Consider the following 14437-nt stretch of genomic DNA (forward strand, 5'->3'; position numbering starts at 1 on the left):
GGAGGATGAGAGTGTTGTTCACAGAGACGGAGAGCTGGGGAAGTGGGGAGGTGGGTTTAGGCAGAAAGATGAACATCTCCATTTTAGCACTTTCAACTGCATGAGTGTGCTGGTTCTCTTTGAAAACTGGCTAAATGGTGGATGTATACAACTGCAAACATTCCTTGCAACTCATTTAGAAGTTAGAAGTCTTCTGGCCTGATTCAAACTCTCATAAATATTAAGTATAGTGCAATGTGGTGCTGAAAAGTTCTCAGCCCAACCAACTTTCTAAATTCTGAGCATCATTTTGCCACTGGAGCTGAAGAGTGTTATTTTATTTTGTAAAGTGTCAATTTGCAGAATCATAATGCTATGTTTTGACATCGTTTGAGATCATTGATTGAAAAGTGTGGAACTCCAAGCCATCATGAAGTTTTATTCCTGCAGAAGAAAACTCCAAAGAAAATCCATAAATGTGTGATGCAAACACTGAGTGACAAATTGCCATCATACTCCACAGTGAATAAGTGACATGCAAACTTTCAGCGTGGAGATTTTGAGACTGAAGATGCAGTAAATCTGTGAAGCCTCAAACAGTGTCAACTCATGAAATTGTTGACCACGTCCATGACCTGATTTGGGCAGATCAAAGAATATAGGCTAAAAATTGCAGATATCCAGGGAATGTGTTGGATATATAATCCATGAGCAACTGAGTATGCAGAAGCTGTCAGCTAAGTGGGTACCCAAATGTTTGAATGCTGACAAGAAACGACGTCGTGTGGACTCTTCCAAGTTGATTTTGCAGCATTTTCAGCAAGCTGGTGCCAACTTTTTGGAATGACTAATTTGGAACGACTAGTTTTGCTTCCTGCCCAACTCCTCGCTCAACCCCATCTCATCACTTGAAGTTTATGGTTTGCCTCACTTACTGAAGTCTTTTTCCTCCTTCATAGTAAGAGTTCATTTTGATTAGTTGTTCTAATTGGTTCTGCAATGTGTGGTTATATTGGAAAATATCATTTATTGTGGACCACTTTTTTCCCCTTTTTGTTGTTTATAGTGATAGTATACTTAAAACAGTATATTCAGATGTCAAATATGATTATTTTTTTCTTTTAGCTATGTTAGATTATTTTTTTAAGCGTCTGTGTTTGTGAAACTGTTTTATTGTGTATGGGTGTTGTAACCCTCAGATTTGGAGATAGTGTGAGATATAGATATAAATGGATTTCCAGTGCAATAGGTGCATTCTAGACAAGTGGATTGTGCAACAATGGTCACATGCCATATGCAGAAGGAATCCATTCTGGATTTTTTGTGACTCTGCTCTACTTCTCTGTGCTCTCTGGTGCCACCTATAGTTTTTCCCTTTTGCATGCATGCCAGCGGGAATGTGCTTGATCTGCTCTCTCCTTTTTATTATTTTATTTGGTGTTTTTCATCCTTTTTCAAGATCTACTTGTGCTTGGAGCGATTCTTCAGCTTTGCCTGCATGTAGAACACACAGACTTAGGTCTGCAGCTAACAGGCCAATCCCTGGTGGTACCTATCAGTCAGCCTGCATCTGCTTCTAAGGAGCTTGGGGCAGTCCCTGCTTTCTCTCTTTTGCCAAACGAAGGTTCGAGTGTAGACTGTTAGGCATACTTAGGAGACTTGGGGGAAGAGGTGGCCATCGGTTGGCTGCCAGTTGGTGAGGCTTGGGGACCCCTACTACCTACAACAGGGGAGATGTTCATTTTGAGGGAGCCTAAGCTCAAAGTAGGAGGCTCAAATAAGCAGTAATATTTACCCGGACTGGACGATCCTCCACATACGCTGCTGACAGCTGATTCAGCATCCCCGCTCTGATGAGGCTCACCTCTGAAGAGGCTCACCATAGCTGTAATAGAAGTGAATGGGAAAACCAGGAGCGCGCATCCCCACTCATCAGAGTGGGGATGCAGAAGCCTGTGGCTGCTCCCACTGTCAGCACTGTCATGTGGAGGATCACTCAATCAGGGTAAGTATTACTGCTTTTTTGGGTTCCTTTCCACAATGTCCCTTTAATGAAGGTTTATTATTAGATACGTACATCTTCTCTATTAGTGATTGCAAATTTGTTACCTGCTCAACCTTTTTTTTGCTCATCAGCTAGTGTTAGCGTTTGTGCAGCCCCAGAAATTTTTTTTTCGTCCAATGCGGCCCAGGGAAGCCAAAAGGTTGGACACCCCTGTATTAGACTAAAGTCTAAGAAAAGTCTAACCATGACCATTAACATAATCCCATGATGATTAAATGTATTCAAATTTATCAGAAATTTTGTTATCCTACAAAAAACAGTTTTAGATTTTTCAGTGAGAACCAATGCTTTTACAGTGCAGAAAAACCTAGGTTTACTAAAAATATATATAGTATGTATTGTACAGTATGTATTGATATTTGGTGAGTTTTCTAACATAGGCATAAACACCAGTTCTGTGGAAGGAAAGGCGAAACTAGGAAGGAAAAAAAAGGACAAGCAACGAAAAGATTATAAACATGGGCATAAAAATCTCCCCAAGTGGGTGAGAGATATAATATTACTAATTGTACTGTGTACATTTTGGTTAGTTGCTGGTGTCTATTCTTTTCTTTCAACCTTGCGGTTATTGGGGTAGGTGATGTATTTTATTGGAAGGATGGGAAAAGGAGAGGAGAATGTGCAAGCATAGAATAATGAACTGAAATTTCCCCCTTTAAAGCTTACTTTCTCTTGGCAGCTCTGATATTGAGAGGCAACTGTTATGAATAGTCATTCTATAACAGTTGCCATATCCTTTTTTAGTCACTCAATATTAGTACTTGGGTTGAGTTATTTGCCCTTTTCTTTATTTTTGACTGATATTGAGAGGAGCTATGCTTCGAACTGAGGGAGAACAGACAGTAGCACTGTTCCATTCCTCACAAAAATTAAAAATATTGTTCTTCCGTTACATCCCAAAGAATGTAGAAATGGTAGGGGCACTGGGCTGTGTGAGCTTATACAAGTAGCACAACAGCAGCAGCATAAGTAGCACAACAGCAGCCCTCCCCCTGCTGCCTCTGACTGGCAGACTGTAGCCCCTCCCAAGCAAGCACTCGGGGAGGACAGCAGATCTTCTCTCTATCCCTCATCTCTCTTGCTGTCCACATCTAGGCCCTCCCCCCTGCATCTGACTGACAGAGGAAGAAACTGCACAACATCTGTCTTCAGTCGAGCCTACTATATGCCCCTCAGTCCCTATTTCCACACTTCTACTTGACCCCATCTCACATATTCTCAACCTATCCATTTCCACTGCCATCAAACATGCGGTAGTTAAACCGCTTCTCAAAAAACCCTCGCTAGACCCCACCTGTCCGTTCAACTATTGCCCTGTCTCTCTTCTTCCATTTCTATCCAAGCTACTCTAGCGTGCTTTCAACTCAACAGATTCTTGATCCTCTACAATTTGGCTTTCGCCCCCAACGCTCCACAGAGACTGCCCTCACCAAAGTCTGCAGTGATTTGTTCATGGCTAGATCTAAGGGCCTTTACTCAATCCTCATCCTTCTTGACCTTGTCTGCTGGCTTTGATACTGTTAATCACAGTTTACTCTTTGATACGCTATCCTTGCTTGGATTGCGAAAATAAGTCCTCTCCTGGTTTGCCTCCTACCTCTCCCATTGCACCATTAGTGTATGTGTTAGTGGGTCCTCTTCTGCTGCTATCCCACTAGCAGTTGACATACCCTAGGGTTCTGTCTTAGGACCTCTATACCTCTTCCCTCGGCGCCCTGATCTCCTTTCTTGGCTTCCACTATAACCTATATGCTGATGACTCTCTACACCTGAAATTTCACCTAAAGTCCAAGAAAAAGTTTCTGCCTGTTTGGCTGACATTGTTGCCTTGATGTCCTGCTGTCATCTGAAACTGAGCTGCTCCTCTTTCCTCCTAAATCTTCTGCTCCTCCTCCTCCTCTTTCTCCATATCAGTAAATAATGTGTCATCATTCCAGTTTCCTCTGCTTGCAACCTTGGAGTCTTCTTTGAGTCTAACCTCTCATTTTCTACGCACATCCAACAAACTGCTAAGGCCTATCACTTCTGTCTCTATAACATCACCAAAATTTGCCCCTTCCTCTCTGAGCACCCTACCTGGACCATTGTCCACACTCTCGTAACCTCTCACTTAGATTACTTTAATCTACTTCTAACTGGTCTCCCGCAGTATCACCTCTTCCCCCCTGCAATCTGTGCAAAACTCTGCTGCATGACTCATCATCTACCAACCTCGCTACATTCAGGTAAACCATCTTAACATATAATTCAAGCTCCTATTGCTGACCTACAAGTGTGTTCATTCTGCTGCGCCTCAATATTCTCCTCTCTTCTTTCTCCTTATATACTTCCCAGAGAACTTTGTTCCTCAGATAAGTCACTCTTAGCTGTATCTTTCTCCTCCACTGCCAATTTCAGACTTTGTTCCTTTCATCTAGCTGCCCCCTCTGCCTGGAATAAATTACTTGAGTTGGTCTGCCAAGCCCCTTCCCTTGTTTAAAAGCAGACTGAAAACCCACCTTTTTGATATAGTCTTCAATCCATAACCCTACTCCCCACTACTCACCAACCCAGCCAGCAGATTTCCCCTTAACTGTATCCATGGCATCCTGTTTGTCTGTCTTGTCTGTTTAGATTGTAAGCTCTTTCGAGCAGGGACTGTCGCCTTTGTGGCTTTGTACAGCGCTACATACATCTGGTAGTGCTAGAATTAATTAAATAGTAGTGGTAGTAGTAGTAGGAGACCATTGGCAGTGTTGAGGGTGGGGGAGAAGGGAGATATCTTACAAACTATGTGTGTTTCCTCATTTGGTTCCCTGACTTTCTTCTTGCTTAATTACTGAATTATTGCTTCCTTATTTGCTTTTGATAAAATTCTGGAACCGACTCCCAGTTTTTAACTTGGCTCCTTGAGTTGGACTGTCATTCCTTGGCCACAGGAGAAATATACTCCAGGCAGCCCAGTATGCAGTGGCTTAGTTATAAATGTATGCTCCTCCACTGTACTTGCGCAGTTTCTGCTCATCTCGCATCCTAGTTCTCTTTTTTTTGGGGGGTAGGGGGGTGGTGGGGTTTGGTATTTTATAAACTGGTTGTATCTGTATATTTGTGGTTTCTACTAAAAATGATTTACTCATAAATGTATGCTCCTATGCTCAGGACTGCTAGAACACGTTCTCCCACTCAGCATGTAATCTTCCAGAGCTCAGGATGAGCATGTGGCAAAGAATCTAATGTGTTCAGGCAGAAAGGTGGTCATATGCCTGGAATCTGTAAGTGCCAAAGGAAGTGCTACAGTGCAGAGAGGGATGGGGAACCAGTCCCAGAAAACAGAAATGTGCCTGAAGCTAAGCAGAGCAGGGTATTATCCAAGCTTATGGTCAATGGGAAGTCACAAATTGAAAATAAGTTAAATATACAAACAAAAGGAAATTTCACATGTAGAATAAAGTGAGAAGTGGGAATCTGTAAAGGGGTGAGTGAGCCTAACCTGCTTAGAATGGCAACTGGCTAAGGAAACATTAATTGGAGCTTGCTGGGGAGCAGAGGGAAACAGAAGACTTGGTCAAAGGAAAATGAGAAGCAGAACAGGCTAAAAAGATTTATGGAGTAGATCAAAGAGCTATTAAGTTCCTTGCCCCTAAATATAAAACATCAAATTATGCCTGTGCAGGTAGGGTTACCATATGTTTCCAGAAAAAGAAGGACAGATTGAGACATCCGGGTTTTACTTCCATTGAAAGCAAGGGAAATAAAATCCAGATGTCTCAATCTGTTCTCCTTTTTCTGGAAACATATGGTAATCCTATGTGCAAGAGGAAAAAAAATTAAAAGTATAGAGGGTGTGGGGGGGGGGAATAGTACAAGGAGGAGAAAGAAGAAATGAAGGGAAAATGAAAAAAAAAAATTGTGCAGGCTACTACTACTATTTATCATTTTATAGCGCTTAAAACTTACTTGCTCCACTTCATCACTGACGCTGACCCATTCTGCTTCTATTCCTTTCTCTCCTCTCTTCTACCTTCCAAAGTATTTAGATCAATGCTGTCTTTTTAAAATGTTTATTTTATTTTTATTTTTCCTCTAACTCTACTTTTCACTTCACTATTACCCTCCAAGTACTTTAGTTAGATTGTGAGCCTTCGGGACAGTAAGGGAATTTTCCAAGTACCTTTCTTATTTCTAATCTTAATGTATATTTTCTGTAAACCGCTTAGAACCTAACGGATGTAGCGGTATATAAGAAATAAATTACATTACATTACATTAAAGACGTACGCATCTCTGTACATATAACATTCAATAGAAGGTCCCTTCTCTAAAGAGCTTACACTCTAATTTGGATGGACAGACAGACAGGACATCTCAGGGTGGGGGAGTTTCTAGCAGAAGGAATGATACATCAGATTAATCAGAAATTAGAAACAATCAAAAATTGGTTGAATTCCAATAGATTATCATTAAACATTAATAAAACAAAAGCCATGCTCTTTTCACACAAACAAGGAATACAGTTGTGCTCTACTTTCAACATCAATAACACTCCTATTAACATTGTTTCATCATTAAAATTATTAGGAGTCATTATTGATGAAAATCTCTCTTATCATGAGCACATAGATAGCATAGTCAAATCCTGCTTTTATCGCATACGTCAAATCCGTTCCATCTCTAAGTTCTTGGAACCAAAATCCCTTAATATACTTATACACTCACTTATCATCTCTAAGCTAGACTATTGTAACTCATTACTACTAAACATTACCCAAAAAGAAAAGAAACGGCTGCAGATTATTCAAAATCTTGCCGTTAAATTAATTCACAACGGTAAAAAATACAACCATGTATCCCCCTTTCTGATTGCCTCACATTGGCTTCCCATCAATCATCGCATCATCTTCATAATTTTACGTTTGGTATTTAAAACTTTATCCACAAACGAACCGCAATTCATAAACAGGGTACTCATTCCATACAACTCTTCTCGCTCCCTTCACTCATCAAGCCAAGGTCTTTTGGTAGTTCCTTCTTTGAAAGTGATCGGCACAAGACGATACGATATATTTTCAGTAGTTGCCCCTCAAACCTGGAATTCTCTCCCCCAATATATTAGAGACAAAAAAGATATTAGCCGTTTCAAAACTAATTTAAAAACCCTTCTGTTTAAAGATGCGTTTACCTCCTATATGGAATAATTGCAGTGCAGCAGTCCTAAAAAAACAAAAAAAACAAAAAAACTACCCCTCCTAATGTTTTCTCCTTTCATGTTTCTCTCTTTTTAAAATGATTAATATTGTAACCTGAATCCCTCTTCCCTTCCATCCAGTTGAGTCTGTTGGTCTGTAGGTCAAACCCCCTTTTTTATTTATTTATTTATTATTATTATTACCTTGTATCTTAACATATGTTCAAATTTGGATTTTATAGTAATTCGCTTAGTATTTTATTTGTTATCATTATTTTGTATTTTATCGTACATTCAAATTTGGATTTTAATGTACATCGCTTAGTATTTTATGTATAAGCGATTCATCAAATTTCGAATAAACTTGAAACTTGATACGATGGATTTGACACTGAGTGGGAGTTAAGAGTTGAAAGCAGCTTCAAAAAAGTGGGATTTTAGCTTGGATTTGAATACTGTTAGGGACAGAGTATGACATATTGACTCTGGCAGCCTGTTCAGGCATATGGAGCGGCAAGAAAGGGACAGAGTCTGGAGTTGGTGGTGGTGGAGAAGGGTACAGATAGAGGATTTATCTGACGAACAGAGTTCATGGAGGGGAGCATAAGTAGAGATAATGAGGAGATATATTGAGGCACTTGTAAATCAGTAAGATGAGTTTTTGAACTGTATTCGGAAATGGATGGGGAGCCAATGAAGTGAGGCGGATGGAAGAGAGGGATTGGTTGGAAAAGTATCCTATAAATGGCTTGAATGGTTATGATGCTGACAAGCTGCCAGGGAGAGGAGAGAGTGACAAGACCTAGCTTTTGATTTGTCCACATTTATCTTCCCTGCTCTTGATGTTTAGATACAGGCTGATCATTCAATACCAGAGGAGTTTTTTGTTGGGGGGGGGGGGGGGGTTCTGGATGAGAGGAAATTTGTTGTGCATTAGTTCAGCTCCCCTAATCATTTTCAAAAGTTGGCTCCTATGAACATAAAGGTTTTGGTTTTCTAATTACTGATCATGGTGAACTGTGTTTGGAATCGGGGAAAGAAGTAGCAAGAAATGAGCTTCCTGAACATGTCTTAGTTCCTCCTAGATGGCAAACTAGAGACAGATGAATCATGCTTGTCAGCTGACAGAGCTGGAATTTTTCTCACTTAAGTACAGCACACATAGGGGAATGAAGAGGCATTTGTGAAGAAGCAGTTTTATAATTTCATTTTACTTGCCTTGGCATGTGCTGTTTTTTCCTTCCCTCTCAGAAAGCAAGGTAAGGGACAGTTTGCATCTGTGAGAAATGGATTTGCTTTCTAATTCAGGTGCAAATATTGTGTAGATTTATTTCTGTTTCCAAGCTTCTCATATAATTAACCTCTGTGGCTATGGAACTTCTAAATTCACATTTGGCAAAATTGCGCCATACTAGTGTGTGTGTGTGTTTTGTTGCTGTTTCTATTTTGTTTTAGAATTGGGCTTCTGTGCTTAGTTGTTGATGATAAATTGTAAACTTAGGTGTTCATTTTCTAGCTAATTAGGGATTTCTTGAGCAACAAAAAATCAGTACATCTGTTTTTATGGCACTGACTAGTCTTTAAGCCCGTTACATTAACGGGTGCTAGAATAGATGTGTCTGTCTTTCTTTCTTTCTCTCTCTCTCTCTCCTTGGCCGCTTTCTGTCTTTCTTTCTTTCTGTCTCTCTCTCTCTCTTTCTTTCTCTCTCCTCGGCTGTCCACCACCACCCCTTCCCTGCTCCCCTGTCCAGCAGTAGCCCTTCTCCCTTCCTTTTACCTCCCCACTGTCCAGCAGTACCCCTTCCCTGCTCCCCCTGTCCAGTAGTAGCCCTTCTGTATGTGTCTTTCACTCCTACCTATCTGTCTTTTAGTGAGTGTGTCTCTGTTTATTGTGCCCCTTCTCCCACCTACCGTTTTTGATCACGGGCAACCAGCACACAGTAAACCGCCGAATGCGCCGAACCCGCACTAACATTTCTGTGCCGGCCACGGAGCTACTGATCATGGAGGCAGGGATCACGCAGGTAGGAGTGCACATGCGCGCTTAGGGTTTTATTAGTGATTCTATTACAGGGTACTTATCATGATATTTGTGTCACTTCAGAGTCATCGGGGCAGAAAAGGTGCACAAAGTGAATGGAAGGTATGAAACAAGCCAGGTGTGGGGATGAGAGTACTAGAGAAGGTTGTGGTTTTCTGATGTTTTATCCAATAAACACCTGTTTAATTTAATTTTTTTTTATTTTTTTACATCATGGGTTTATATTACGTTCCTTTTTATTATAGAAGCTCAACATGTATGTTGGAAAAAGTTCAGAGAAGGGCGACCAGAATGATAAAGAGGATGGAACTCTTCTTGTATGAGAAAAGGCTAGGGAGTTTAGAGCTTTTCAATTTGGAGAAGAGATGGCGGGATGGGGTGATTTGCAGTGGCATAGCTAGGGAGGTTGATGCTCAGCATCACAGTGTCCCCACGTACCTCTTGAAATGTTTGCTGGCACTAGCAGCATCTTCCAACTGCTGCTTGCACCAGCCTCTGCTCCCTTCTGATGTCACATCCTGGTCCTTCGACCAGGAAGTGATGTTAGAAGGGAGCCAAGGCTGGCCTGAGCAACAGGGAGAAGATGCTGCTTGCACTAGCAAACATTTCAAGAGGTATGCTGGGGGGCGGAGAGGCGCTGGTGCTCCTGTGAAGATGGCACCTGGTGCCACTTTACTACGCCATTGAGGATATGATTGAGGTCTACAAAATCCTGAATGGTATAGAACGGGTAAAAGTAAATCAATTTTTCATTCTTTGGAAAAGTGCAAAGACCAGAAGACCCTCAATGAAATTAGAAATACTTTTAAAACGAATAGATGAAATTTTTTTTTTTTTTTTGACTAAAGAATAATTGAACTCTGGAACTCATTGCTGGAGGATGTGGTAACAGCAGTTAGGTACAAATTCTGCAAACAGCGCCATTATTGGTGGTCACATACAAAAGTGACGCCATTTGTGTGTCAATCACGCTACAGCGCCATTTAGAGAATCATGGCCAAGTCAAAAGTAGGCACTGGAAATGTAAGTCTTTATATTTTATAATTTATTTTGGTCAATATCAATTTCATTTCTGTTTGACTATTGAGCTGGACAAGCTACGTTGTCTCCTCTTGACTTTTGCCTCCACCCCTTGGTTTGTTTCCTTAGTTGTTAACAGGCATATCGCTCTTAGTTTTTTGATTTAAACACATCTGTTCCATTATACCCTCTTTTTAGCTATATCCTGCTGTAAGTCCATATGTAATATTCTGAGTATGACACAGCATGTTTATTACAAATTTGTTGCATTTTTGTTTTTCATTTCATGACTTGTTTTACATGTTCATCCATTTTTTATAATCATTTTCATGAATTTGGTATATTATATTTTGTGCCCAATTTTATGCATTATTTATGTTATCTATTTACTGTATTTTTCGCTCAATAAGATGCACCTGACCATAAGACACACCCAAGATTTAGAAGAGGAAAACAAGAAAAAAAACATTCTGAATCAAATTCTCCCTGCCAGGCTCTGCACCCAACCCCACACTCCTTGCCAGGCTCTGCACCCTGTCCCCCCGCTCTGGTGGTCTAGTGGTAGGCTGGGACAAGGCACAAAGTGGACAGGGCACAGAGCAGGCAGGCCTAGTGGCCTAGTGACATGCAGGCAGGCCCCATACCCCCCACATACACCCCTAGTACCTTAAATCATTCCCCATCCCCCCACGTGCTTCCCAGTACCTTAAATCATACTCCCTCCCTTGTATCTTTAATTATACCCCACTGTTGCGCTGGTGCTTCGAGGTATAGCTGCTTCGGGGCTTGAGAGAGGGAGGGAAGATTTGCGGCTCAGGATGCTGCCGCTGGTGCTTCGGGGAACTTTTTTTCCCCCCACTGGCGATTTTCTTTTGCTGGTTGTTAGACACATCAAAGGGGAATGTTTTACAATATGTACAGCCAATTTAGAAAGTTGCTCAAGACCCATTTGTTTATTCAAGCTTTTCTAAGCTAATATTCTGCTTCTTCAGTTAATTTTTTACTTTCTGAATATCATCTTTTTTGCAGGTTATTAGATTTCTGCTGCTTGATTGAAGTAATGTAGTAGATGAGCAGTTGAGATGTAATTTATAGGTTAAGATGGTATAATCTTATGATTTTTTCCTGATGTAGAGGATCTTTATATTGTACAAGTCCTGAAATATGTATGTAATATTACATTACATTAGAGATTTCTATTCCGCCATTACCTTGCGGTTCAAGGCGGATTACAAAAGAGTTATAGAAGGAGGGTTACAAAAGAAGATCACTGATCATTTCTAGTGAAGATAAAGAATAGATCAGGTAGTATCGGTGAGTCGGGAAGAAGGAAGGTATTCGTGGTGTTAAGACTTTTTCAGGGATTTCTTGAAGAGTATGGTCTTTATTTCTTTTCTGAACATTTTTTAGTCTGGGGTTGTTATCAGTAGATTGGATATTTGGTTATCTAGTTTTGCTGCTTGAGTGGCTAGGAGGCCACTGTATAGTTTTTTTCGTTTAACTTCTTTGATTGGAGGGTGAGTGAATGGAGCGTGTGTTTTTCTATTTCTGGTTGAGGTAGTGTGGATGAGGCGATTCTTCAGGTAGGTTGGGCTGTTTCCGTTTATAGTTTTAAATAGTATACAGTAGAATTTAAATAGTATTCTTTCCTGAATTGAAAGCCAGTGCGAGTTGAGGTATGCCTCTGTATATGAGCCGCCTTGAATAAAGGCAGATTAAAAATGTTATAAATGTTTTTACATCGTGGTTCTAGACAGGGTTGTCCCCTCTCCCCACTATTGTTCAACCTCGCCTTAGAACCCCTCCTTTTAGCCATACGGCAATCCACTCACATTGAAGGTATCCCATCCATTCATCGACAAATCAAATTAGCGGCGTATGCCGATGATGTCCTTCTATTCATTCGCAATCCCTCATCTTCTCTCCCAGCTCTTGTTAATATTATTAAAGAATATTCATTCCTATCTAGATACTTAGTTAATTGGGAAAAATCAGAACTTTTTCCATTGAATGATTTCATTTCCCTGACGGATCTAGCTCACCTTCCGTTTCATTGGGCTACCTCACCATTCAAGTATTTGGGCATTTTGATACACAAGGATCCTTCCCTTATTATGGACCTTAATATTGCTAAGATTAAATCTCTCATTCAACAAACTCTGACCACCTGGTCCCCCCTGTATTTGTCATGGTGGGGTCGCCTAGCTTCGATTAAGATGAATCTTATGCCTCGAATCAATTATATTTTATCCATGTTACCATCACTATGTAAACAATCGATCTTCTCTTGGATTGATAGGAACATACTGCGCTTTCTCTGGAATAATAAACAACCCCGAATTGCTCTCGCCAAATTACGTGCCTCAAAGGAATGAGGGGGTATGAACTTACCTGATTTTCACCTCTACTATTTGGCCTCATTGGCTAAATATGGAGCTCATTGGATACAGGATCACTTCCCCTTGGATCTACCTCCTTGGTTGGAACTGGAAATTCATATATGTCATCCGTTTCCCTTACATTCTTTCTGTACCATGTTTATCCCTACCCCCTTGAAGAAATATGGTTTATTGAGTGCAACTCAACGGGCTGTATGTCGCCTGGATGCCATGACAGACTCTCCATTATCTAGTACTACAACAATGTCTATTTGGAACAATCCCAGATTAAAACATAATGGTAAAATGTTTTTTTGGAAAAAATGTCAAAAGACAGGTCTTTGGTTTGTAGATCAACTCCTGTATAATAACAAGTTAATGACTTATGCCTCCTTTTGTGCTCAGTTTCCTCCCCTTGCGAATACTTATTCTCAGTGATTGATTTTGACTTCGACCATATCATCTGTGCTTTCCTCCTTGACGCCTCCTTCTTCCATATCCTCACTTCAATATTGGAACAATATGGCGCTATGTGGAGGGAAAGCGGTTTCTCTGTTCTACAACATTATGAGAGACTATAAATACACTTTCTCATGTCAAGATATGACTCACTGGAAATCGACGCTATCATAATCTTTTTTGAACATTAACTGGTCCCTTTACTGGACGAGAACTAATCGCCCACTACTGTCCTCCAGGGTTTCCCAATCCCTTTATTTTAAACTAAACTAAACTAAACTAAGCCTTAAGTTTATATACCGCGTCATCTCCACAGAAGTGGAGCTCGACACGGTTTACAGGAATTAAAAACAAAGAAAGGAACTCCAATGGAAGGGAGGAGGGTTTGGTAAGTAGGAAGGTGAGGGGGGAAGGGAGGGGGAAGTTACATTTTGGCGAAAAGCCAGGTTTTCAGATGTTTTCTGAAGTGTTGGAGGGAGGTCGTACACCGGAGGTGGGCAGTAAAGCTGTTCCATAGCTCGGTGATCCTAAAGAGGAGGGATGTTCCGAGCTTTCCTGTATGAGAGATGCCATTTAGAGAAGGGAAGGATAGTTTGAATTTCTGAGTGGATCTGGTGGAATGAGTGTTCGAGAGCCAAGATAAAGGAAAGAGGGGGGGAAGGATGCCGTGAAGAGATTTGAAGGTAAGACAGGCACATTTGTAACGAACCCTGAGGAAGACTGGGAGCCAGTGAAGCTTAGGTAGAAGCGGGGAGACATGGTCGAATTTGCCTTTTGTGAAGATTAGTTTAGCTGCGGTGTTCTGAATCCGTTGGAGTCTGGTAAGATTTTTCTTTGTTAGGCTTAGGTAGATGGAATTGCAGTAGTCAAGTCTGGAGAGAATGATGGATTGGACAAGGACAGCAAAATGATGCTGGTGAAAGCAGGATCTGATTTTCCTTAACATATGAAGATTGAAAAAGCATTTTTTTACTAGGGAGTTGATGTGGTCGTTAAAGGACAATGTAGAGTCAATGGTGATTCCCAGAACTTTGCTAGAGTGCTCAAGCTGTAGATTGGAGCCCGAGGAAAGAGGGATGAAGGAGGGTAGGTGATCCAATTTTGGGCCAAGCCAGAGAAGTTTTGTTTTGGTCTCATTTAGTTTCATCTGAACGGAGAGAGCCCAGGATTGGAGATTAGTTATGCAGGTTGAGATGTTTTCAGAGAGGTTGGTGAGATTCGAGTCAGTTTCGAGAAGGACAAGGATGTCGTCGGCGTAGGTGTAGAGTGTGGCAAGCGATTTGGACACCTCACCGCATGTGGAGGGCAAAACTGAGACCTGCTCCTACCTG

At 41.0% G+C, this 14437-nt stretch overlaps 1 protein-coding gene across 4 annotated transcripts in view; it reads left to right on the top strand.

Annotated features, from left to right (window-relative positions):
* ATP6V1A (ATPase H+ transporting V1 subunit A) overlaps window positions 1-14437 on the top strand; it is a 176318-nt gene that overhangs the window by 20088 nt on the left and 141793 nt on the right. Inside the window, exon 1 of one of the 4 annotated variants that reach the window (XM_033941980.1) lies at window positions 8390-8467. The exons of the other annotated variants lie outside the window; for them this stretch is intronic. The gene's annotated coding sequence lies outside the window, so the exon portion shown is untranslated. Of the gene's footprint in view, window positions 1-8389; window positions 8468-14437 lie in introns of those variants that run through there. 4 annotated transcript variants of the gene reach the window in all.

Source organism: Geotrypetes seraphini, chromosome 4 (assembly GCF_902459505.1).
Source record: "Geotrypetes seraphini chromosome 4, aGeoSer1.1, whole genome shotgun sequence".
NCBI classification, from domain to species: domain Eukaryota; kingdom Metazoa; phylum Chordata; class Amphibia; order Gymnophiona; family Dermophiidae; genus Geotrypetes; species Geotrypetes seraphini.